Genomic DNA, 24,853 nt, shown 5'->3' with positions numbered 1-24,853 from the left:
AAGAGAAGTTCCAGGTCTGAGCAAGTGCTAACCATCCCCGGCTGTGCTGGCGTCACTGCCCAAGCATTTCCATACCAGAAACCAGCCGGGCCAGTCTGACAAGGAGAGAGGAACTCCTGCAGGCTTCAAAAAAATCCTCTGCTGGCAACTCCAGCTCTTAAGGTACGTCCAGACTACCCACCGTATCGGCAAGTAGCGATCGATTTATCGGGGATCGATATATCGCATCTCGTTAAGACGCGATATATCGATCCCTGAACACGCTCCCCGTCGACTCCGGAACTCCACTGGAGCGGTAGCGGAGTCGACGGGGGAGCCGCGGCCTTCGATCCCACACAGTGAGGACCCAAGGTAAATCGATCTAAGATACTTAGACTTCAGCTACGCTATTCACGTAGCTGAAGTTGCATATCTTAGATCGATTTCCCCCCATCCCTCCAGTGTAGACCAGCCCTTAGAGGCATGAATCCAGAGATGGGGGAACACGTACATCACAAGTGTGCTGATCCCTTATGGAAGAGCCCTATAAAATTTAATGGGGATTAAGGCAATAGGGATCTATAGGAATTACTCTTCAAAACCCTATAGCAATGATAAAGATGATCCCAAAAGGGCGTAAGGTTATTGGTTATTCCATTCTATAGGGAAGTTGTTCTCAGAGCGCTTCATCCTCCTTGTCACGCGGGTTTAATGCAAGTCACTTCTCTATTTGCCTCTCCTGCTATGTGGCCTTGGCCCAGATAAGTGACCTTGCTGCCTCAGTTTCCTCCTCTGTATAAGGATTGAAGGCCACCCATCAGCAGAAAGCACTCAAAGAATCTCAAAGGTGTTATGCTGCACATGCACCGCACTATAAGAGTGCTGCATTCACTGTTAGCAGGTGACAGATCCAAATAGAGGTCACCGCAGAGACAGGCGATTTCTGAACCCATACTGGATTCCCCTCCGGGGCATGGAAACGTTTTCTGTTCATCGAGTCAAGATATCCTATCGCAGGTGCCAACTAGCAGGAATCAAAGGGAGGTCTGAGCAGCTTTGTGCTGACATGAGCAGAGAGAGAGAGATCTGGCTCCAAACAGGAGTGATACACCTTGTCACTGGCGTGCAGTCAAGAGATAGTGGGGTGAGGAAGGACGAGTCACCAGCGGAAATACAACACAACACCCTTTACCCAGAAGGGCAAGAGAACACTCCTAGAGGAGCAGGAATGGGTGCAGCACTACAGCTGCTCAGCACAGCAAACAGAAGTGAAACATCAGAGGTGTAGCCGTGTTAGTCTGAATCTGTAAAAAGCAACAAAGGGTCCTGTGGCACCTTTAAGACTAACAGAAGTATTGGGAGCATAAGCTTTCGTGGGTAAGAACCTCACTTCTTCAGATGCAAGTCAAAACAGAAGTGAAACAGAAGGTGCCGGCTGCCAGGCAGGACTAGTCCGCAAAGTGTCCCTTTGTGCATTGAAAGCTTTAATTTACCACTGACAGTCGAGCTGCATTTGCCTATGCAAACCCGGGGGGAAGTGGGGAGAGGCAACAGCAGGTCAAGGTGAGCTCCAAGGGTGGATCCATTCCTGACCCAGCTCTCAGCAGCACCTCACACGCCCCTCCAGCCTTTCTGACACTGACTCCTGAGAGGGGAAGAGAGAAAGCGGCTTGGGGGGAGGGGAATCAAGCATTGGACTCCTCTGAGGCCGAAGCAAAGGGAGAGATGAATACGTGCACAGGGCTCTAGCAAAGAGAACCACGAAATGCACAAGGAGCGAGCGCACCAAAGAGCACAGGCCCCTTGGATCCTCACTGTAGATGCCATGGGCTTTGGGGGAGGGGGAATATTGTTAGTTTAACTAGGGCCTTGGTCACCCAGTGGGATCCCCATGGAAACGCGTGGAGGCCAAAGGGAATCGGGTGCCATAGCAAAGGGTGTGGCATAAAAACCTAATGGAAAGAATGGACTGAACCTCGAAAGAGCCCAGGTTCCGGGATGGTTGGAGCTTCGAGGTGGCGTTCTGTGAGGGAGCATAGTCCAGTGTTCGGAGCACAGGCCTGGAAGTGGGGAGTCGGGCTTCTTGTTCCGATGCTGCTGCTGGCTCGGTATGGGCCATGGTGAGTCTCTGCAGGAGCTCAGCCCTGTCCTAAACCAGGCCATAAACCTCTTCCTCACTTCCCCCATCTGTGAAAGGAGGAGGATGCCATATTCATCTGCCTCACAGGCGTGGGGGGGTGGTGGTTTGCGAAAACAGTTTGTTTGCAAAGGGCTTTAAACATGCCGCGTGGTAGAAGTACATGGGACTTATTTCAGCTGGCTAAGATCAAACATAGCATCAACTTGCTAGTGGAGATGCCCTCTTCTAGGATGGGGCTAGCTTGCTCCAATAGGGCTCTTCCATCTCAACGACGCTGACTGTCGCTGGAACTGAGCTGGTCAGAATTTTCCTGGGGTGAAACTGCATGGGGTGAGCCAGTGGCACAACAAACTGTCCCCTCTTGCAGCTGACTTTGTCTGCATGCAAAAGCCATGTTGCGTTTGGTTGGCTTGCCGTGCTTGTGCTCTAGTCTCTCTCCCTTCCTGAGAGTGAGTGTAAGTGAGGCTGTGCCAAGCCTGCTGGAAAAGAGGGGGTTCTCTTGGGGGGCGGAGGAGGGGTGATGGGAACCCTTGCCAAGAAAGCAGCAATGATGGGTACCATTCATGGGGGGAGTGGAATCTCTAAGGTGGCATGAGTGAAATCTGGGCTTAGCTGAGCTGTGCACATTAGTAGCGTTATGGCCTGCCTTTCAATTCTGTATTCCAGCTCAGAGATCAAAGCATGCATGCTGGGAGGAGGGGAAGGACAGAGTGAGTCCCCCCCCTCCTTTTTTTTTTTTTTCTTTTAATCTTCTGCAGTAAACAAGGGGAAAGAAAGCCCTATTGTCCGGCCCTTCAGCAAGAGGAGATGCTCCAGATTGCTCACAGCAGGATTCCTCCACAGAGCTCGTCTATGAGGGCCTCAAAATATCAAGTGCAGCCTTCAAGGAGCTCTTTCCTGCCCTCTGAATGCATTCCACTCAACAAAAGCTTCATTAAAATGAAAGGGGAGGGATAAGAAAGCTTGAACTGATGAATTAGAGAGAAGCTGGTCTGCCTGCACGGAGTAAATGAGGTCACTTTTTACCAGCGCCAGAGAGTTAAACTCGTGTGTCAGATCAAGGTGATTCAGGGTTTGATTTCAGTGTGTGGCTGGCTGCTACAAGCTCTCATTCCATGGGCTTCGCTGTTCACACAACTCCCTGGGAGGAGCAAGGGGGCGGAAGAGGTCTCTGCAACTGAACACCCTCCCTAGGAAGGGAATATTGTTACAGTACCACCAAGAGGCACTAACTGGGGATCGGAACCCCCTTGTGCTAGGTGCTGTACAAACACAGAACGAAAAGACCGTTTCTGCCCCCAAAGAGCTGACAGTCTGCGTCTAAACAAGACAGCAGGTGGATACGGACAGCCAGGGGAAGTGGGAGCACTAGAGTACAGTGAGATGATTTGTTATGCTAATCATAATCGGTGGACACCAGCTAAAATGATGTGGGTTGCACTGAATGGAGTTACTTCTCTTGGCTTTTCACACACGTGTGAGATTCTTGCTTAGTGAACTAGTGCCGCTGGCAGCAAAGGGACTTCCATGGCCAGAAACTGAAAGTGCTTCTGTTTTATTTTGAAATCCCCAGGCCTGGTGGTGCAGCTGACCCAGCTGCAGTGCACACTTCCCTGTGCTGTCTTGCTTGCAGGCACACCCTGGCCTGAAGGACAAGGGAAGTGGCAGGAAGGAAAGGTCCCTGGATCTTGCCTGGCCCTATTTTGGCTGGTGAAGTTTGGGGGTCAGGGGGTGTCTCTGCTGTGGGCTGGGCTGGGATGACTGAACTCGCTTTGCTTGGAACCTACATCTGGATTTGCTCCCCAGCCCTCTCCCCACTTCCAAGTGAACGTCTGTTACCTCACTCAAGCATGTACAGCTCACTGGAGCTTCAGCAGTTTCCCCATGTGCCACAAGGACCGGTATTAAACTCAAAGCTTCCACTCATGTTCTTATTTCCTCTCTCGACCTTGAGTTGACAGTCTTTCTGGAGCCTGCTGATGGGCATGTTTACAGGAGGGCTGGGAAAACTGATGGGCCCACTGGTAGAAAGTGCCAAAACATGGGTCTGCTATCTGTGACACTTGTCCGCTCTTGGGAGAGGGGGATGGGACGCCTTGCCAGGGAAGTGTGCTCTCTCTGGTGTGAATGGTGACCAAGAGATTTCTTCTTCTAAAACAGCGGTTCTCAAACTATGGGGTGGGCATCTCAAGGGAGGCACCAGAATGTGTCAAGGGAGGCATAAGGTGTGCGCGCTGCTTTTTTTTTTTTTTTTTTTTAAGCTCTGGGTGTCTGGGGCTTGTACAGAAGGGCTTTGCACACCTGGGGGGCAAGGATAAAGGGGACAGCTAGAGCCCCACCATCCCATTCCTTCACCGGGAGGTGGAGGGGCTTTGGGTATCTGCCCTGGGGTGGCAGCAGCAGCGCAGAAGTAAAGGTGGCAATGGGGCGCTAAGTCAGCTGTGAAAAGTTATATTGACAAATAGCACTTTTCACATTGCCACTCTTACTTCTGTGCTGCTGCTGGCATGGCACTGCCTTCAGTGCTGGGTGGTGGTCTATGTACTTTGAGGTGGGGGGGGGGGGGGCTGAATGACTGACTGCAGACACACAAAGAAGGGGGGAGCCTGATCAAATAAGCTTGAGAACCACTTTTCTAAAGGGAACAGAGTGCCAAAATCTGAGTCCTGAGATCTGTGGTTTTCTCTTAGAACAGGTGCTGGGAGGGGCTCCCTCCCCAGACACAACCCATATGTGCGCCTTAGCCCTGCCCTATAAGGACTGCTTATGGGAGAGGAAAGCCCCATCTCCAGGACCCAGCCTACCTGTAGCCTGCCAACAAGAGTGCCCATTGGTATCTGAGACAGAGGGGTGTCCTGTGTGCAGTGTGGACTACTCCTGGACTGCCCTAAGAATTCAGCTGCTCAGAATCTCAACAGTGCTGCATTTCCCTAGGCCAGGGCTTGCAAGGATATCCTTGGAAGGCTGACCGCTGCAGCTCCTCACTGGGAGAATCCTTGCCTAGCCAGCTCGGAGACTTTTTTGAGCCCCTTGATGCTTCTCTAGCCCTTTCACCTAGTGTGAAGGGGTTGGAACTTGAAGCAGAGGTGAGACGCCTCCTCACTCCAAAATCAACACCAACTGGGTAGGAAAAGCTCAGTAACGGAGGCTCTAAAGCCATCTACCCTCAACCCTCCCCTCTGGCACTGGACTAATGACGCTGCAGTAACCAACATGTCATTGGGGCTAAAGGTCCCAGGTCACATTTCCTGCTTTTCCTCTGGGTTTGTGTGTTTTCCAGTCACACTCTTGTTCTTCCTGGAAAGCTTGTGGTATCCTTGGCATTACTGGCTTGCACCATCTGCTTGAGGTGTGACAGGAGCTGGGCAGGCCCTTGAAGGAGTGAAGACATGGGGAATAGGAGCTTATTATTAGGAAGGCAAAAATTGGGGAAAGGAAATGGCTAGAAGAGAAACAAGAACAAAATGGAGGTTTTTCTAAATATAGCTACATACTACAGGATCCTGAGTGCAGGACCCACTGCTTTTCATCTGGCGCCTGTGCTCTCTGGTGGTCTGAATGGGCCGCTTCTGTTCCTGGCGTTCCAGAGCTGCTCTTAGACAGGTTTATAGCTTCCCATTCCTGGCTGCTAAAGCCTGTCTCCTGAGATGATGCTCTTTAAAGATAGCTTTGCTGGCCCGTCAGCTGTTCCCAGGCAGCTGGGCTTTGCAGAATCCTGCAAAATGTTTTCATAGTGAATTGCAGGAAACTGGGACTGCTTCAGAATGTCGCGAGGCAGGTGAAACTCAGATCCTTGTGGATCACTGGGCTGGCTGGCAGGTTTCACTTCAGAACCCTGAAATAACTCCTGGCTTGGCCAAAGTGGCCAGCCGAGTTTCACCTGGCTTTGTGTTGAAATTGTTCAGTCGTGTGGCCAAACCTGGAACTCCAAGCAAAGCTTGTGGCTGTACAGCCTTCCTGGTTCAAGCCCAAAGACTGCTTGGCTTGGTGATGGGGAAATCCCCACTCCCCACCTTCCCTACCCCCACAAATCCGTGCCTAGTAACTGTCTCACCCTGCAAAGCCTCTTTCTTCTCCCTCCCTATTGCAGACCTCGTCACCTACTCTTAATCTTCCCCGCCTATGTGGCATCCAGTTGTGTCTGGCTCACACGTGTGGGTGTTGTGTGGATTAGATTAGCTGGTGTCTGCAAAGAGCTTGCATGGCTGCATGCACTTTGCATATATAACCCACACACCTGCTGGGTGTGGTGTTCTGTCCCATGAGCCCATTTAGAGAGCGAGATTAATGAGTCTGCTCTAGAGCCTTAGCTAAAGGCTATATGGCTTTTAGCTCATGCAGTAGAGGCTCATGCATATAGCTCCAGAGGTCCCAGGTTCGATCCTGCCTGCCGATGACCAGGGTCTGTCGGTGTTATACATAGCCCCCTGGAGGGGAAACGCAGTCTCTACATTCACACCTAGGGGGCCATTTCAGTGGAGCTTGGCTGTTTGCTGTGAAAATGTGTTAGTGTTGCCGCCCTGACCTGGTACAACTGAAAGCAGGCAGAGTTTATGGCTTGTTTTCCTGTAAACCCTGCAGCAGCCAGCTGCTTGGATTCCCTTTAGTGATCACTGACTCAATCCTCTACAGATTATGAGGGGCTCAGTCTCCGCACCTTGGCTCATAGAGACCCCAGGGGCCTCTCTTCCCCCTTCAAAAACCATTCCATCAAACCTTCCATCTTCAAGCCCCTTGTTAAGTGCACAAAGGGCCATTGAGTGGCACAAGGGCCTAGCTTCCACTGTTTCATTGCTCTTTAGCTCCAGCGTTCCATCCATCGGTCTCTCTGAACTCTGTTGAAAGGAGAGAAATTCAACAGTAATAAGTCACCAGGACCAGATGGGATTCACCCAAGGGTTCTGAAGGAACTCACATAGAAATTGCAAAACTACTGTAACCGATCACTTAAATCAGACTCTGTACCAGATGATACCTATGTAATACTGTCGGGTTTTGTTTTTTTGTTTTTAAAAAGGCTCCAGAGGTGATCCTGCCAGTTACAAGCTGATAAGCCTAACTTCAGTACTAGGCAAACTGATAAATCTGTTTTTCACTGTAGTTTCAGTCAGAGACACAGATGAACATGATGTGTCGGACGAGTCACCATGGGTTTGTAAAGGGAAATCACGCCTCACCAATCTATTACAATTCTCTGAGGGAATCATCAAGCATGTGGACAAGGGTGATCCAGTGGATATAGCATACTTGAACTTTTACAAGGTCCCTCACCAAAGGCTCTTAAGCAAACTAAGCAGTCATGGGATAAGAGGGGAGGTCCTCTCACAGAAGGCCAAAGGGTTCAAAAGAGAATTAGATAAGTTCACAGAGGATAGGTCAATCAATGGCTATTAGCCAAGATGCTCAGGGATGCAACCCCATGATCTGAGCGTCCCTAGCCTTTGACCACCAAAACTGGAACTGGATGATGGGATGGATCACTCAACTGCCCTCTTCTGTTCATTCCCTCTGAAACATCTGGCACCAGCCTCTGTCAGAAGGCAGGATACTGAGCTAGAAGGACCATTGGTCTGACCAGCATGGTGGCTCTTACGAGGAGGGGGAGAGACTCAGTGGCTGCTCTAGGTGAGGGTTGGATGTACTTGCATATGTTATAAGCAATTCCAGTAAGGCTTGTTTTCTACCTGTCATGGAATCTCCTGTGGTCTCTAATCTGCCTGTATGCACTTCACAGTGGCAAAAGGACTGCTTCTAAAGGGTGTGGGTGGCAACTGACTAAGGAGGGAAGAACCGTGGTCTGTGTGGTGACTATACAAGACTGCAGAATATCGGTGTCTCTCCTTGGGTGGGACTGGATAAACAAGGCTAATACACTAGCCTCCTGCATCTACAGATCTGAATTCATATCCCAGAGTAAGACCAACATGAAATGGAAGGCTTCCATAGTGCAAAGTGGTTATCTGCCACAAGTCAACCCCAGTGGCTTCATGCCCTGTCTGTGCTAGAAAAGTAGTCTGGTGTTGACTGTTCATTAGCAAAGGCTCTCCTTGTGGTCTCCCCCCTCAAATAAGGTAGGAAATGGTTCGGGGGCTAGCATGGATGGGCTGGATCTTTGTGTACTCTTTTTAATGGACTTTGTGTTGTGGTGGTTAATGCTCTCTGAGAATGGATTGGTTATGTCTACAATAGCAATTTAGAGGCTGCTTTCAGCACCCGCCTGAGGAGATGGGTAGGCAGGGTGTCTGTGGCTGACAACCATTGTCAGCAGCAGCACATAATTTTCCTAATGTAACTGGATCTCCAGTGTAGCGAGACTGGCTAGCTCGGCCCAGGGGTGGGCCCGTTGCAGGTGTATTGACAGAGCTGGGGTAGCATTACTGTCTGTCTGGCTTTCTCCCCTACAGGGAATAATCTGGGGGTAGGGGCTGGTTCCCCGCTGCCACAGAGTTTTGGGGTCAGTTGTATTTACCCATTTAAAAAAACCCCTATATTCCCCCCCTCCCCCCCCGTTGCTGATTGCAGCATGAAGTACAAAGAAGAATCAGCAAGTCTGGGCAAGGCCTGTTTAAAAAGCTGGGGAGTCAGGTGTCTGAGGTGGGAATCAGCCACACGTCACTCAAGATGATCACAAACATCAAGATGGCCTGTATCGCTGTGTTTAACATAGGGGACTGGCACTGGCAATGCAGGGTGCGTGCTCGGTGCTCTCTGATCCTGACAAGTTCTCTCACCTAGCGTTCTGCTCCGAGTGTCGTAGTTGTGAGCTCTCCCACAGCATCGCTCCAAACAGCTGTGCGCAATACAGCAGCTTCCCTGGTTAGGTGACACTCCTTGGCACTTGTGGGGTTTATAAACCCTGTCCTAAATTTTCAAAAATGACTTTGGGGGCCCAACTTCAGGTTCCTTTTAAAGGAGCTTGATTTTTTTCAGAGGCAAAGGGCTCGGGTGGGGTTACCGGACATACGAGTTTTCCTGGACATTGCCTCTTTTTTGATCCTCTGGCCGGGTGGATTTTTCAAATAAGAGCAACGTCTGGGATTTTTGCAAGCAGACATTGTGGCTCAGAAAGAGACCCGATTGGTCCCTCCCCTGCATCAACAGCTGCCAGATCCCTAGCTCCCAGCCCTGGGATGGGGGGAGAGAGACAGAGGCACTGACAGACGGCTGTCGCTGTATCCCGGGCCTGTGTCAGCTGCCCTGCCACTGTGACAGGGAGTGACACTGCCCCTATCTCGAGAGAGAGGCTGAAGATATTTCTTCCCCTCTCCCCCGACAGTGTTTTTTTTTTGTTTTTTTTTTTGGGGGGGGGGGGTGAGGGAATGGGATGGCGGGGCTCCGGCTGTCCCCTTTATCCTTGCTTCCCAGGTGTGCACAGCCCTTTTGTACAAGCCCCAGCCACTCAGAGCTCTTTTTAAAAAAAAAAAACAACAAAAAACACAACACCCAGCCCCTCGCGTCAAGGGATTTGGGAATCTCGTGTTCCATACCTGCCCCCCCCCCCCCGCCCCCCAAATCCCTAAAAAGTCTAGCCTGCATGGTTGTGGAGTAAAGCTCAAAATATAACCCTGGAACAAACTGCCTAGGGAAGTCATGGAAGCGCCTTCATTGGAGGTTTTCAAAAGGAAGCTGGATAGCCATCTGTCTTGAATGGTTTAGACACAATAAATCCTGCAACTTGGCAGGGGGTTAAACTAGATGCCCCTTGCAATCCCTGCTTGGATTCTAACCCCTAAGGGCTCAAAAAGCGCAAAGCACCCCCCAGGTTTTTTAAATGTCATGATCTTTAGAGTCTGAGCTAATAATCTTTGCTTGTATGGGCTTGGCAATATTGTGTACAATAAAACTCCTATGAGCCACTCAAAACCCTTTCCTCTCCCTCTCAGTCTTACGCACCTGGCCCATGCTTTGGGACTCTCATTCCGCAAATTCCTGCTGGGAAAGGAGCCCTCCTCCAGAGGAGGATAGTGCACGTTTCCCTGCCTCTTGTTTTCACTTGGGCCTCTGCCAATTGCAGTCAGTGCTGGGTGTTTACAGATCACTTCTATGGAACCCTGCCCGCCTAGGCAAGTAGTTTCATAACTTACTCGACAAGCCAAAATAATTGCCAGGATTGGCCCAGAACCTACAAAGACGACACATGCTCATGCAATAGAGGAAGATTCCAATCTGTTGCTGCCTGAATATGCAGATTTGTGTGTGTTTGTGTTCACGGTTTGCTTAGTCAGATAAAGCGTCCAAAACTCTTGATTCAATCTTCAGGTTTATTTTTTTTAAGGCATTTAATTCCTTCCCATTTCTGAATGCCCCTCTTTTTCCCTCCATGGGGGAGGGGATGGAGTGAATTTGCTTGTTAATTTAATTATCCCTTTCCTTTCCGTGACCCATTGGCCCCTGCTAGGTTTGGCTATGTAGCTTTAATTAAGATGGTTTTAAATTTAACAGGAGCTGACAGGATTGGTGGGTGGGGCTGGCTCTTTAATACACTAGTTTGGGTCTTGTGAGAGGTGAGACAGTTCCAGGAACGTAATTTACCATATTCCCCCATCCCGTCTATTTGTTTTATCTTGGAGAAATTTTAGCTGGATTAAGGGGGATGGGGGAGGAAAGCCACATTGCCATGAATGAGTAATGAATGGGGTTCCTTCACTCGCATCTTCGCTGGGTAACTGCTGAACATTACTGAAAGCCGAGCTCGCATTCCAGGCAGCAGCACAGGGAACGGTGGGTTTCATAAGGAAACTGGCTGTTTAAACTCACGGTTGCCCACCCTTGCGGCTTTGTGATGTTTGGTGTGTTCTTAAAACCCTAGCTCCTGGAGTCAGCAGAGTCTCCCCGAATCACTTTGCATTTGAAAAATAAAGTTTCTAGCCCGTTATGGTTGTGGAGAAAAGCTGGTATGTGCCCTGAGTGCCTTCAGGTCTGAGCCTGTAATGTGCCAAGAGAAAGAAGCAATTTTTCCTCTCTAAACACCTTGTGGTATTTTGGGGCCTGACTCATGAATTTTTTTGAATGCCTGGGGTTGGCCATGCTGTGAACCGTCATGGCCTGGTTTGTAATGTTTCTTGGCACAGATTTGCATCCCTGCCAATCAGCTCACGAGGTCAGAGTGGAATCTCATCAGGCCTGTAAGGCAATGTGATCTTCTATCACCATAGTACTCGAGCGCCTCGCAATCTGTAATGTAGTTATCCCCACAATACCCCTGGGAGGCAGGGCAGTGCTAGTCCCCCCCCCCCCCATGTTGGGAAACTGAGGCGCCAAGACTAAATGACTTGTCCAAGGCCACATAGGAAGTCTGTGGTGGAGCAGGTAATTGAACCAGGTCTCCCAAGACCCAGGCAGCAAATTAACTACTGGCCCGTCCTTCCTGTTGGACTGAGCTAGCCATCATGATGATGCGAGAGAGGTTGGGAACAACCAACTCTACAGATGACTCTGGCATGAGAACCCTTTGACCTAACATGCTGTCTTGTCTCTTACTGTGATGGGGCCAGTGTGGCCCTTCCCCTGGTTATGGGTTGCAAAGTGTGGATCTAAACTTGCCCAAAGGTCTTGGCAGCAGCTTAGATCCGAGCATTTGGTTGAGAACCATCCAGCGTCTTTGACTGCAAGCACTCGGTTGTCTTCATGTGGCAGGTGAGAGACCCTGAAATGTTAGGGACTGACGCTGAAATCTGTTAATCCCAACAGCATCCTGAAACAGGATAGGAAGTTTCCAGTTGCAGCACTTCCCCCTAACAAATGGACTGCAAGACCAGAAGACATAAAAATGTCTGTTCCCTTGGAGCCACTGCCTTGGATGTTGCAAGAGTTGCACTGGGGAGATTGGCACCATGCCCACCTGTAATCGGAAATCCTGCCCTTTAATTACACCCGTTCCACTTTGACAGGCTAGAGTTGCTCCGTGCAATTCTCTCTTCTGGCCTCTTCTGTGAGGACTGAGACCCAAACAGGCAAAAGTTCAAGATTTAGAGATGGAATAGACGAGATCAGCCATGCAACATTTGGAACTCTCTCTTGTATAGTTCAAGCACTCTGAGAGTGTGGGTGAGAAATACTTTCTCTCTTCTCCCTTCTCCTGCGCCCCCCCCCCCAAATCTCTATTGCCTCAGACTCTCTGATGTGTAAGACTTGTACTTTCACTCGCTCTTGCATGGAGACCTGGACTACACTTAAAATTTAGATCAACCTAGCTATGTCGTTCCAGGGTGCGGGGGGGACGGACACATTCACACTCCGGAGAGCCAGAGCTATGCTGCCCTGGACCCCAGCATAGATGTGGCTAGATCAATGGAAGTATTCTTCCATTCATCTAGCCACCGCCACTGAGGGAGATGGATTACTTACAGTGACAGTAAAACCCCCTTCTGCGATGTAGGAAATGTCTACATAGCGCTTGTAGTGTGACATAGCCATAGTCTCTTCTGTCCCTCTTGCCAGCCTAAAAGATCCACTTCTTAGTCTGGCATGAAGCAGGTGAATTTATTAACCTCTGGTCTTGCAAACCATTAAAGGGGAAAGCCTGTCTCAGTTTGACTGACTGTATTTGCCTTCAGAATTAGGCTCTGAACAGGGCCTAGCTAGGAGCCATGCACCCTGTTCTTTCCCCACCTCCCATCCCAGGGATGGGGAGATAGGAGGATGCAACTGTTCTAATTTTAGTATTACAGTATGTGACTTTAGTATTACAGCCATCTGATCAGTGCTCAAAACTTCCCAGACATCAGTTAACCAAATTAGCCCCTATTAGCCAGAGCCTACTGTACTGGGGTAGAGCTGGGCTGGAAACTATTTTCCCATCCTGTGAACATCTTGAGATATCTGAGACCATCCAAATTTGGGACAAAAACTCAACCTCGCACTGAAAATCCAAAAATAAGCTTTTAATTTGGATCAATAAAAACATCTCAGTTTTGATTTTTTTTGTCTAATTTACTGAAGTTTCAAAACAAAAAGTCATCGAAAACCAAGCTGTTTGTCAAAGTCTCCCATTCTGATGTTTTCCAACCTTGAAGCTCTTTCCAAAAGGTTTTTCCACGTCACCTGATTATTTGTTTGTGAAACACGGTCAGTTTCAGTGTGACGCTCTTCAGTGAAGAGGGGTTTGTCAAATTCCCAACCAGCTCTATCCAGGGGCAATCACTGCCCTTGTGAGAAGTCTCCCTTTTTCTCTCCATCTCCTCACAAAAAAACTACTGAAAAGAGGGAGATGCTGTGGTTCTTACCAGGGTGCTGGCCCTGGACCTGACTGGGGCCTCCATCCTCTTTGGGGCTAGCAGATGTGTGTTGACTCAAAAGCTTCCTCCCCTCCCAGCTGTCTCCCAACAACTGGAAAGGTTGAGGGTCGTTTCATTCCCTGATCTCCTCGGCACTGGGGAGAGCAGAGGGTTTCCCCATCTCTATTTCCCCCCACCTCCCCTGCCTCCTGGCTGCTGTAATAGGCAGTGTCTTTGCTAATGCAGTGGCATTTTAGAGGTCCTCTCCAGTGCCTGCTTCAGCTACTGCTGGGTGTTTATTTCCAAGTGGAACTGACCCTTTGCCTACTACAGGGTTCTTCTGAACAGCAGCCATGAAAACAGCAAGACATTGGTACGGTTTCACTCTGCTGCTGCTGCTCAGAGCTTTCCCAGGCTGCAGCAGAGGCACTAGAGCTGCTTATCTGCTGACTCAGGAAGGCAACACTGCATCCGTTCACACTTGGCTCCCATATATAAAGTGTCCCTGCCACCCAGAGGGGCTAGAAACTTGGACTTTTGGTTAGCAGAAAGCTTCAGTTCTGCACAGGCTGAAGGCACGGGTTGAACTTGCCAGTAATGAGGAGAGGAGAGGGGATTTTCATGCTCTGCATAGGATCCGCGTACTAGTGCTAGGATTCACACCTCCAGCCTAGTGCGCTGCTCTAAGTACAATACTCCAAGGGGAGGAGCATGATCTCATCCTTTATGGGGCCTGAGCCCCACCATTCCTAGGGCTTTGGGACTTTTGCTTTGTAGATGACACTATTTGCCAAGGCCTCTGCTTTCCTGTAACAGAAACAAGAATGTGGTATCTCCAGATCTTGGTCTGGTAACATGGTGTGTGGGTGTCTCTCTCCTTCTCCCTTCTGGAAAGGAGACCGCTTCCCCTCCTCCACCAGTCTGGAAAGCTGTAAAAGCCACACTGATAGCACTCTGGCCTTGAGATATTTGGGTACAAGGAGCCTCTCTACTCGGGAGCAGTGGGTGGGCGAGTCTTTCTCAAGGAGACAGACTGGCTTCAATGCAGCTGGATTTCCTCGGGCTGCAGCTGGCGAAGTGTTGCTCTGCCAAGGGAGACGTAAGTCACTGGGGTCATTCTCTTGCCCCTTTTCAACTCCTGGGGTAGCAGCTCCAGGGGGAATTCGGGGCAGGAGATCCTGGCTCGGTATGAACTGCTGGGAGACTCTCCCTTTCATTGCCCCACCGTGGGGTGGCTCTCAACTTGTGAGGGAAATTCTCTCTTACCCGTGGGTCCCGTAGGAGGCACCAGATGAGACTCGTAGGCACCTAGCCAGCCTCTTGCCCCTGTGATGAATACATGCTGTAGTGTGTGAGTGCAGACTGCTGCCCTCTGGACTTTGCCATAGGCCCCATTCTGTTACCAGCTAGTGGAGATTCCCCTAGGTTCAGGTGGCAGGGGCTCTGCTTTGGAGCAGGAGGCTCTGACCCCACCGATGACCATTGTCAGCATGCTGCACACCAGAACTTCTAGGTTCCCCTGTGTCTGCATCTGCCTGGGGTCTCTTGTCTTAGCAGTGGATTGCAAGCTCTCTGGGGCGGAGACTGCCTTGTCCATGTTCGTGCAGGTCCTGGACCATGATTGAGACTCCTAGGTGCTACCACAACACACCTAGCTAATGGCCATGGATTTGATAGTGATGCCTTCACTTCAAAGGGCTCTTTTTCTCGCCCTCTCCACCATTTCCCCTTCCCGGGCCTGTCCTGACTCTGTCGGAGGGGAGCGCACGATACAGGCGCTAGCTCGGTGCGCCCTTCTCCTTGGCGGGAGGCTCCGAGCCACGTGTACGGAATCTCTCTAGAACAAATGCGGCGATGGGCTCGCAGATGGGATGCAGAGCACAAACCGAAACGCCGCCCGCTCCGGGGCCTCCGGGGGCTGGCCGATCCAAAGGAGTGGAAGCAGCGCTGGCCAGGTCTGGAGGCATTCCCCAATAGTTAATTTTTACTCTCCATATGCCAACGCTTTCTTTTCACACCCTGTGGCTCATTCAATTAACAACCCCACAGCTTTCCAGATTTGCCGTGGATGAAGCCGGGGGGCGGGCGGGAGGAAATGCTGTCTAAGCACCATGATCTGAACCAAGCTGAACTATGCAGCTGAGTGCCTTGTTTTTAATTGCTTTTTGGGGGGGTGGAGGCCATTTGCTAAGATCTGTCTTGTTCTGTCTCCTGAGGGCAGGAATTGCATGTCTCAGCTTATCCATCGCTTCCCCCTCCAGCTCCCTCCCGTCTGTTTGGCCTTAATCAGTGCCACAGCTTGGGGTGGGCGGAGGGTAGTGGATGGAGGGAAGAGCTGTGGTGAAAACCTGGAACTGGATATTTGGGAAACGTTCCTCTTGGCTGCTGGAAAATGCTACAAAGCTCCAAGGAAAGGGCAGATCTCATGGATCACAAACGCCTTCGCTATTTGGTATCTCGCTTCTCTCCTGTCCCTCCAACAGTGTCTATGGGAGCTGGCCGTTTTAAGCCTCTTGAAGAGGGGATTGCAAGCTGCCACTATTTGGCAGAGTAAAGATGGGCAGAGCAGGCTCTGATGACTTAATGCCAAGCAGGGTGGCAGCATGGTTGTCTGTCTGGTTAGAGCACAAGACTCGAGTTGGGCAACTGCCTGTTCTAATCCTGGCCCCATCACTGCTTTACTGTGATCTTGGGCAAGTCTCTTAACCCGTCTGTGCCTCAGTAGATTTCTGTGCGAAATGGGGATCATGCTTAAACCTGGTGGTGGTGACTAATCCGTTAGTTTGAAGTGCTTAAGATCCTTGGGTGGAAGGTGCTAGGGACGTGCATGCGTTACTTGTTAGTACAGGTCTGTCGCATCTTACACTGGGGTTATGTTCCGCGGTCAGCGCATAAAGTGAAAATCGCGTATAGTCAAAATTACATTGAGTGTAATGGCGGGCGAAATCGCCCGCACTACAGGTACAGTATTAAAATGTCTGTCGCATCTTACGCGCATTTAACATGCGCAATTTCAGCTTTACGCGGTCGGCAAAAACAAAAAAAAGAGAAAAATAACTATTTTAATACTGTACCTGTAGTGCGGACGATTTCGCCCGCCATTACACTCAATGTAATTTTTACTATACGCGATTTTCGCTTTACGCGCTGACTGCGGAACGTAACCCCAGCGTAAGATGCGACAGACCTGTACTGCTCTGCTTATCAACCATCCCTAATTAGAATGGAGGTCTTTCAAGTTCAACATAGACCAACTTGCATCTGTGGCATGGTCTGGTAGAGAGGTGCTGGGCTGGAATTCAAGGTCCTTGAGTGCTGATCTGAACCCAACTCTGCCACTGATGTAGTGTGTGACCTTGGGCAAGTCATTTCACTGCCTCTGTGTCCCCTTCTGTTTTTTTTTTTTTTTTTTTTTTTTAAAGCGGGTGGGGAGGGCTTTCCAGTGCTTTGAGATCTTGAGATGGGCTTTTGTCACTTGGCACCATAGATGCAGGCAGCAATATTCTATACACTGGCTTCTGCTGAGCTTAAAGAAGAGTCCATAATTTCTCGAAATCCCCGGACAGGATGGTGCAAAAATTGTTTCTACACCTCCAACCTGACCTGTAAAAAGTGGACAGTGCAATGTTAGCAAGAGGGAAATTCTGAAAAGGTGTTACCATCTGCCCTGGGGTGAGCCCACCTAACCCAGGAGTTAGAGCCCTAAGGGTGTCCACTTCCAGAACATGATTAGCCTGGTAGACAAACTTCCCAAACACTTCCCACTGTGGCTGATGCCAAACAGAGAGAGACCCCGGAAAGCTAGGGTAGGCAATGCTTACGTGCTCATATAGAGGCTTCAGCAGTGCTGGGGGCAGGAGGTGTTGTACAGCTTGTCTAGGGTTTTCAATATTACCTCCTGTAACTTCTTTCCTTCCTTTGCCATCCTCCCACCCTTAGTAATATTGTGTACCACAGGAGCACCTAGAGGCACTGTATGGACTTGGTGAGGGGCAGCCCCTGCCCCAAAGAGCTAACAATCCAGCCAAGAGACATAGGGTAGGTGGGTATGAAACTGAGGGGGAAGTAACTTGCCAGAGGTCACACAGCAGGTCGGTGGCAGAGATTGGAATAGAACCCAGGATGACATCCTGGCCCAACTGACTTCAGTGGGGCTAGGACTTCACTCCAAATCTTTACAGTCCTAGTCCAGTGCCTGAATTGTTACTACCTTGCCTATCTTCCCGACCAGACCTGTAATCCATCTCTTTTCCCATGGATGCTTTTTCTTCTGTGTCTTGGTGGAATTTTTTTAATATCCCCTCATTCACTGGTAGCATCTCATCTGATCAGACATGCTGATCAGCTCAAGCCATGAGGGTTTTTTTTTTTTTAAAATGTGATTCAGACTAGTCACCCATCTTGCTAAATACAGTGAAATTCAAATACTGAGCATCAGCCAAAAAAAATGCAACTAGGAAGATTCCCTTTCCAGAACTTCACTGTGGCTCTAACAGAATCAGACAGAGCCAAGGGATGCAGCCTCCGTAGACCTGTCAAATGCAGTGGAGTATGGGTGTGGGAAGGGAATCTTATTTGTATGTACTGCAATCCTGAGTTGAGACTGTAACTTGAAATCCATGCATCCCGCTGTGCAATTACATTTAGCAAATATTAGTCAAGTACGAATTACAAACTGTTCTGTCTTAGAGAGCTGTCAGTCAAATGCTGCTTGTTCTTCTAATCAACCTCACTAAAAATAGTGGCAAAACTTATTAGCAGGGAGAAGGGAGGGATATCAAACTGCACTGTAGCGCATCTGCTGCATGTTAAGCAATGTACTCAGAAACTGCCAGCCAACATACCCCAGTGGGACTGAGAGGAGATGTTTGGTTGGCTGGGTCTGCATAGATCCTGGCAATAAAATCCATTGTTCATATCCACCCCAGTGCAACAGAATATTAAAAAAAAAAAAAAACACCCTCCCCTCCCCCCACAACTTTAGCCTTTGCTATACCCCCTTATCTTGGGATCCTGTTAATTCTCAAGCTAAGCAGGGGCTGGGTCAGGTCTTTGATGGAAGATCTCAAAGGCAATCTTAGATGCTCAGAAGCAGTGTGTGCTCTCATTTGGTCCCTGTCTACACTGATTCTTTCTAAAACCTTTGACCTGTGCAGCTCTGCTGGTGGGAGTTCTCAGGTAAAAGGTACAGGCAGCCACTGGTATTGAGCCCAGCTCTGAGCCAAGTTAGATGATACTGTGGTAAATACACCAGTGACTGATCTATTCTAGTTCACCCACCATTGCTAACATCAATGGCACTTTGTGGCTTTGTCTACACTAGATTTTTTTTGATACAGGTTTTGTCATTTGGATGAAATGTGAAATCATGGGCCTGGCCATTTCTCGTGATCAATGATCCCACAGCAGTTTAAGAGTAAGGATGTTGCTCGAGATGCCCTAGTTAACCCCCAAATTCAGTAATTATAGTCTGAGTTTCCCCTGAATTTTCAAATAGGTAGTGGTGTTGTACCTCCACTAAGCCTTAAATTGTTGAGCATTGTTATAGCTGCGGCGTTCATCCCAGAAGTGGCTACATTTCAGGGTAGCATATATGTTCTCGGTATATTTCCCCCCCACCCCCGCCCGTGGATTGAAGGGGTGTGTGTGTGTGTGTGTGTGTGTGGTGCTTTGGGAGCCTCTGAAAGCTGCTATAGAAGTACAAAATGAGTGACTTAGTGGATTTTTTTTTTTTAACTCCTTGTGCCCCTGTTGGGGGTGAGGGTTAGAGGAATAACTCTCTGAAGGTGGAACTCCAACTAATAACTACTCCAAGGAGTGACCTGTGTGGCAATGATGTGATTGGACCCACATCATGTCAGTGAGAGTACTGGTGACACTTCTGAAAGGATTTGCTTTCAGACTAGAAGAAATTCAGCTGAAAGGGGTCCAAGAGCCTGAGCATGCTCAAGAAATGGAACCTAGGTGGTAGAAACCAGTTAAAACCTGAGCCTCCAGTTCACCCGGGGATTTTGGGATGTTTTGGATGGCATATTGGGCCTATCTGCTCTGCCACTACCTGTGTTGTCCCTGTGCTCTCTCTGGGGGCAGGACTTGCGGCATCTCTCACAAGCACTATGATGTCCTCGCCCAGCCAGCCCAGTAGGAAACCTACATCCGTGCACAGGGCTGCTCAGGCTGATCTGTGCAGGCTACTTGGGGGGTGGGGTTGGATCTGTGTCTAAACCCTCTGAGATGAAACCCACAATTCCTTGGAAGAGACACAGCAGCTCTGGGTACTGCGCTGGTCCACCTAGCTCACGCAGGGAGCAATTTCTCACACTGGTGACGACTCAGATACCCAGTCAGGCGCAAGCTCGGTTGGATAGCCCTGGGCTGCCCACTGACAACCTCCCCTTCCTTACCCTGTTGATTTGATTAAGTGGAGCAGAGAATCGCCCCCTCTTTACACATGACCGATCAGAGACGCAGATGTTGGCTGGCTGTTGTGGACTTCAGAGATCCACCAAGCTAGAAAGTTCTTGGGGAAGGTGAGGAGGGTGGAGATCACAGCCTCACTGGGTTTAATTAGCCCTTCCCATGAGCTCTTCTTGCCCCGATGGGGAGGCTGATGGGAAGCCCCCCTTCCTGGGAGGGCTGGAGTAGAGGGAGGAGGTGTGAAACGGATTTCAAGCTGGAGTACTGAAAGCGGCAAGCATGGGGCTCTCTGTGCTGGGAAGGTGCCCAGGCAGCAGCACTGCCCATGGGGCATGCAGTGAGCAGCACGTTGAGAACTCTGTGGTAACCTTTCACTTCATTTGTGTCTCAGATTCCTGAAGAGCTGAGGTGACTTCACACACGGCCACACTGCCCCTGTAGAAAGGCTGTAGCTGGACACATCGAGGTAAGACCTTTTCCTTTTTGGGCAGAGGGGAGAAGAGGGTCTGAGAGTTCTGCCAGTGACTATTCAACAGGTCACAAAGTGAAACCGAAATCTTCTGCTTTCAGGCACTTAGATCCCTAAGCAATAGGCACCTTTCGCTGGGTGGACTTGGTCCCAGTGCATGGGAATGATGCACATTACCCGGTCCTGCCAGGTGTGGAAGCTTTGTGGAGAAAAGTACAGCTATTGGTTTGGTTTGTCTCCATATCAGCTGGTGCTTCCAGAGCAGACCCCACTGGCTGTGCTAAACTGGGCATGATGCTTTTAGTTCTAACTGGCCTGTTGGACACACAGCTGAAGCCTTAAACTCATCCCACCAATGGCCTCAAACTCATCCGTTGTGATTTCTTCCCTTGAGCTGAAACCATCAGAGAGCTCCTGCATGCCTGAACTTGCCTTCTGTGCTAATCCAGCTGCGGAAAAGCCTGCTGCCTTATACCAGGTCTAATCAGCCAGGAGCAAGCGTTTGGGAATGCTGGCCGCTTTTGCACTTCACCTTGGTGTGGAGAGGGGACGGGAGCTTTCAAATTAAAGCTTCTGTGAGATCCTAATCGCTGACAAACCAGATGTGAACTGGAACCACAAATATGTTTTTCCCTGTGACAATCTAGTGCTGCCGTTGTTTGTTTGTTTTTACTTTTAAACTGGGGGAAATGATGTGAAAAACAATAGGGTTTTTGTTTGGGGGGAGGATGGGCGTGGGAGGCAGGAAATGTACAAGTCAACAGATTCTGGTCCCTCTCCCGAAAAGTGACAGCACTTTGTTCCCTCTCCCACCCCACAATCTGCTTTTCTGTTTCCTTATTATATGGCTCTGCACGTGGTTTGGAACCTGGATGGCTCAGGCTGTAAAGTCTCTGGGGCAGGGACCATCTTTTTGTTCTGTGTGTGGTACGGTGCCGAGTGCAATGGGCTGCTGCTCCAGGATTGGGGCTCCAAGGTGCTACCGCAATACAGGCAGGATGTAGGAACGGCTTTGGGGATGATGATTTAGGCAGCTTCCTTCTTGCACCCGAAGCTTGGACCCATTTTTGCAGCTTCCAGTTATCCAAGCAGGTCTCCTTGGTGGTGTAGTGGGAGCCTGGAAAACTGTACTAGAAACCAGTGCAGAGAGCGGGGTGCTGTGCAGACGTTTGTCTCCCAAGCTCTGCCTGTAACGTGCCGTGCTCACAAGGCAAAAGGCCTCTCTCATGAGGTGAAAGCAGCCATGTTCAGCTGCAACCACACTGAAGTTGGCACAGTTCTGATCTTGTTGTGGCTAGGACTAAAGGCTCCCCAGGGAAGCGTCCAATATCTGTTTCCTGCTGGGGCTGATACTACAAGCGTCTCAGCTTGGTAGCTTCCTTTAAGCCCAGTAACTCATTTAACAAGGCTAGAAGAGATGGAACTAGCTGTGAGAGGGAGCGGAGGAGCCAGCCTCCTGGAGGCTCTAGGCTAACTGGGCAGTAGATTCAACTAGCTGTATTCTCTCCTTCCTCCCCCCAGCCTGTCTTTCCTCCCTTTTCTTTCGTGGCTTATTCTTTCTCTCCCCCTCCTGGCAGAGTGTGTCTGATCTCTCACAGTCACCCCCGAGACCTTTGTACACAGCACATTCCCGGACAGGTCATTAATAACTCCTTTCCCCTAGGCCTCCCCTGTGCCACTCTTTAGCAATACAAATTCCTTTGCTAGACTAGTGAATAGGCATTGACCCTCCTGGTTTTATCAGGAGGGGGTGGCTGGAGATCTCCTTGTACAGCTGCTTTCACAACCTGCTGCTGAATCCTCCTGGATTGCAGGCAGAGGTTGGAATTTTAACCCTGTCCTTGCCTGAGAGTGGAAGCGTGGCTGCCGCCAGCTGTTGGCAGTCAGGTTTCTGCCAATGTGGCAACTTATTGCCCACTGCCAGTTCTTGATGGGCCACTGTTAGCTGGAGGGTTGGCATTGCCTCTCACTCTTTCAGAGGCACAGCTCTTTCCCCGAAGGTTGATTGGATGACTCAACATGGGCGGGGGGGGTAGATAGCTCAGTGGTTTGAGCATTGGCCTGCTAAACCCATAGTTGTGAGTTCAATCCTTGAGGGGGCCATTTAGGGATATGGGGCAAAAATCTGTTGGCTGATTTAATTGGCGAATGGCCCTGCTTTATGCAGGGGGTTGGACTAGATGATCTCCTGAGGTCCCTTCCAACCCTGATAGTCTATGACTTCTGTTTTGCACAGGGAGGGGAGGAAGATAAATGTTTTTGGCAGCATCTCCAGGGGGGAAGAGTGATGTTGGGGCACTACCTTGGGGTGGGCATTGGGCCTGCTAAGAAGCCAGTGGGTATATGAGGAACGTTGAGGCTCTTCCCTATCTATGCCGATGGCCCTTCCCTATCTATGCTGTGATCCTACAGAGTGTAACAGGTGGAGGTTTCCTGGGAGGAGGGGAGTGGGGGATGGGAGGGTGGGCTAGCTGCCTGCCCCTCATATAGGACTTACAAATCGGGCATTATAAAAAGCACACCTGACCTGAGTGAACTTGCCATTCAATCCTCCTCTCTGTCGCCCCTCCTTCTAGTTTGGGTTGCCAGTGAAGGCTGGGCTCCAAGAGAGGACCTGCCGTTGGATTAGTAGGGGTAGCCAGTGTACGCGGTGCTGAGCTGGTGGAGTAGGGGATAGGCTCGAACACAGGGCAGAGGAGAGCTTGGGACGTATGTAGCATAAGTAAAGGAAGAAGGACTGCCCCAGGATAGGTCTGAGCTGCTCACCTCTCTGCCTCCACACCCCTGAATTCTGTCCCACTCTGAGCCTGGTGTCTGACTTACCTTTCTTCTGTGTCTCCTGGCCAGTGGCCCTGTATGTGCCGTTGTTTCCCTCTCTCCAGTGGAGCAGTATAACGAAGGGCAGTGCCCTACAGCACTTCCTTTTTGGTCGGTGCGTTCTAGCTCGGCAGCCAAAGCCCTAGAAGCTTGTGTGAGCGAGAGGCCAAATTAGGCCTCCTCAAAGCAGTGCACGCTGTGATTCAGCAGGAGTCTGAAGGATCCCTTTTTCAAAAGGGTAAACCCGTGGAGGGGTGGGGGTTTCCAGCACTCGGGATTCTAAGCCAACGCACAAACCGTGCACTTGTGAAAGGTACTGGGGGTGGAGCCCTCCCTCTAGTCTAGAGGCTACTTGGATAGTCCCTGACTTGGAGATGCCTGATACACTTCCACAGTAGGTAGTGTGCTGCCACTAGTTTCTTGCTCTCATAGGCGACTTCCCAACGGATGCTGCAAGGTATGCCAGCCTGGCATGGCAGCGCTCTCAGCTGGAGCCTACCAGCAGGACTCATGACATGGGGCAGTGGTTCGAAGTGGGTGGGGGAAGGGAAAGTTCAGGACTCCTCTCTCTCCCAAAGAAGTCCCTGCAGATGGACAAGGACTCTCTTGAGAGTAGGGTTGCGGTAGCATGCCCCACTTGTGAATGGACGTGGGGCGGGGGAAAGAAACATCCCCAGGAGTCTGAAACAAGGGCATCAAAACTTGTGCTGCCTGTGGGGGCCTAAGCAGCTCAGAAAGTATCTCCAGAGGTGACAAGTAACCATGGGTCTAGCCATGAGTGGCCATTTCTGGGTGCTTTAGATGAAGGCCTCCATTTCCCGCCCCCAATACACCAGTTCTCTGATAAAAGGTGGGGGGTTGGCTCCTGAAGCAAGAGGATGATTGGTCCTGTTCAATTGTATTCCAGCTAGTGCAACTGCAGGGGCGGGTCTTACTCATGTAAAAGGCCTGGTCCTTTTCTGAAGCCTATTTCAATGAGTTGTGGTGGTGATGTACACACGAGCTCCTGTGGGACCCAATTGCTGTGTGAGCGGTAAAGTGTCAGTCCCACCTCCTACTCCCTTTGCCCATTGTCTTCCCCAGGAGTCATTCTGTCTGGGCCAAGTTCACTGCTAGTGTAAGTGATTTCAGCCGAGGGAGAATTTGGCCCATGGTCTTTCTATCTTCTCCTACCACTACACACTGATCTGGGGAAGTCCCAGTGAATACTCTGACACTAGGCTCTTGCAGGACTCCGAAAAGGGACACTGCAATGCATTACAGCGCGGTTAAGTTAGGCCCATTATGTCTGTCTTTCAGAGACTCGCTCACCAGGCTAAAAGAAAGTGACTCAGAATGATTAGGAAAAATCCCTGCGCTTACACACCGACCATATTACGAGACTTAGTCTTTTTCCGTTTGGGGAAGTGTTGTTTCCAGGGGAAATTCTGAGCCGACTTGGGTACTTGTGACTGCCTATGTAATGGTGGAAAACAAGCAGTGCGGTTAGGCCCTGCCTGCATTGTGCGTGTCTCCTCCTCCCTTCGCCCATAGATGGAATTTACCAGGGCAGAATCCAGTAATGGGAACAAATGGCGGGAGACCTGAATCACTTGAGACAGAGGTAGGAAAAAACAAAAGGCTGAACTGGGGGCAAGAGGAGGGAATGTTTCTGTCTTTCCCTGTCTGATCACTGATCTAGGAGACTGCTGTTCCTCATGCCAAGTATTCCAGAGCATGAGGAACAGCAGTCTCCTAGATCAGTGATTCTCAAAGCCAGTCCGCCGCCTGTTCAGGGAAAGTCCCTGGCGGGCCGGGCCGGTTTGTTTACCTGCT

At 50.1% G+C, this 24,853-nt stretch overlaps 1 protein-coding gene across 2 annotated transcripts in view; it reads left to right on the top strand.

Annotated features, from left to right (window-relative positions):
- The window catches only part of SRC (SRC proto-oncogene, non-receptor tyrosine kinase), a 70,932-nt gene that overhangs the window by 12,835 nt on the left and 33,244 nt on the right, over positions 1 to 24,853 (top strand). The window contains exons 1-2 of one of the 2 annotated variants that reach the window (XM_026656753.2): positions 15,238 to 15,290; positions 20,144 to 20,218. The gene's annotated coding sequence lies outside the window, so the exon portion shown is untranslated. Of the gene's footprint in view, positions 1 to 15,237; positions 15,291 to 20,143; positions 20,219 to 24,853 lie in introns of those variants that run through there. The other variant, XM_026656752.2, reaches the window with a different exon arrangement.

Source organism: Terrapene carolina, unplaced genomic scaffold, assembly GCF_002925995.2.
Source record: "Terrapene carolina triunguis isolate 2854851 unplaced genomic scaffold, T_m_triunguis-2.0 Scaffold233, whole genome shotgun sequence".
Taxonomy (NCBI): Eukaryota; Metazoa; Chordata; order Testudines; family Emydidae; genus Terrapene; species Terrapene triunguis.
Note: the sequence above shows the minus strand (reverse complement) of the source record. Positions and strands in the feature narration are given on the sequence as shown.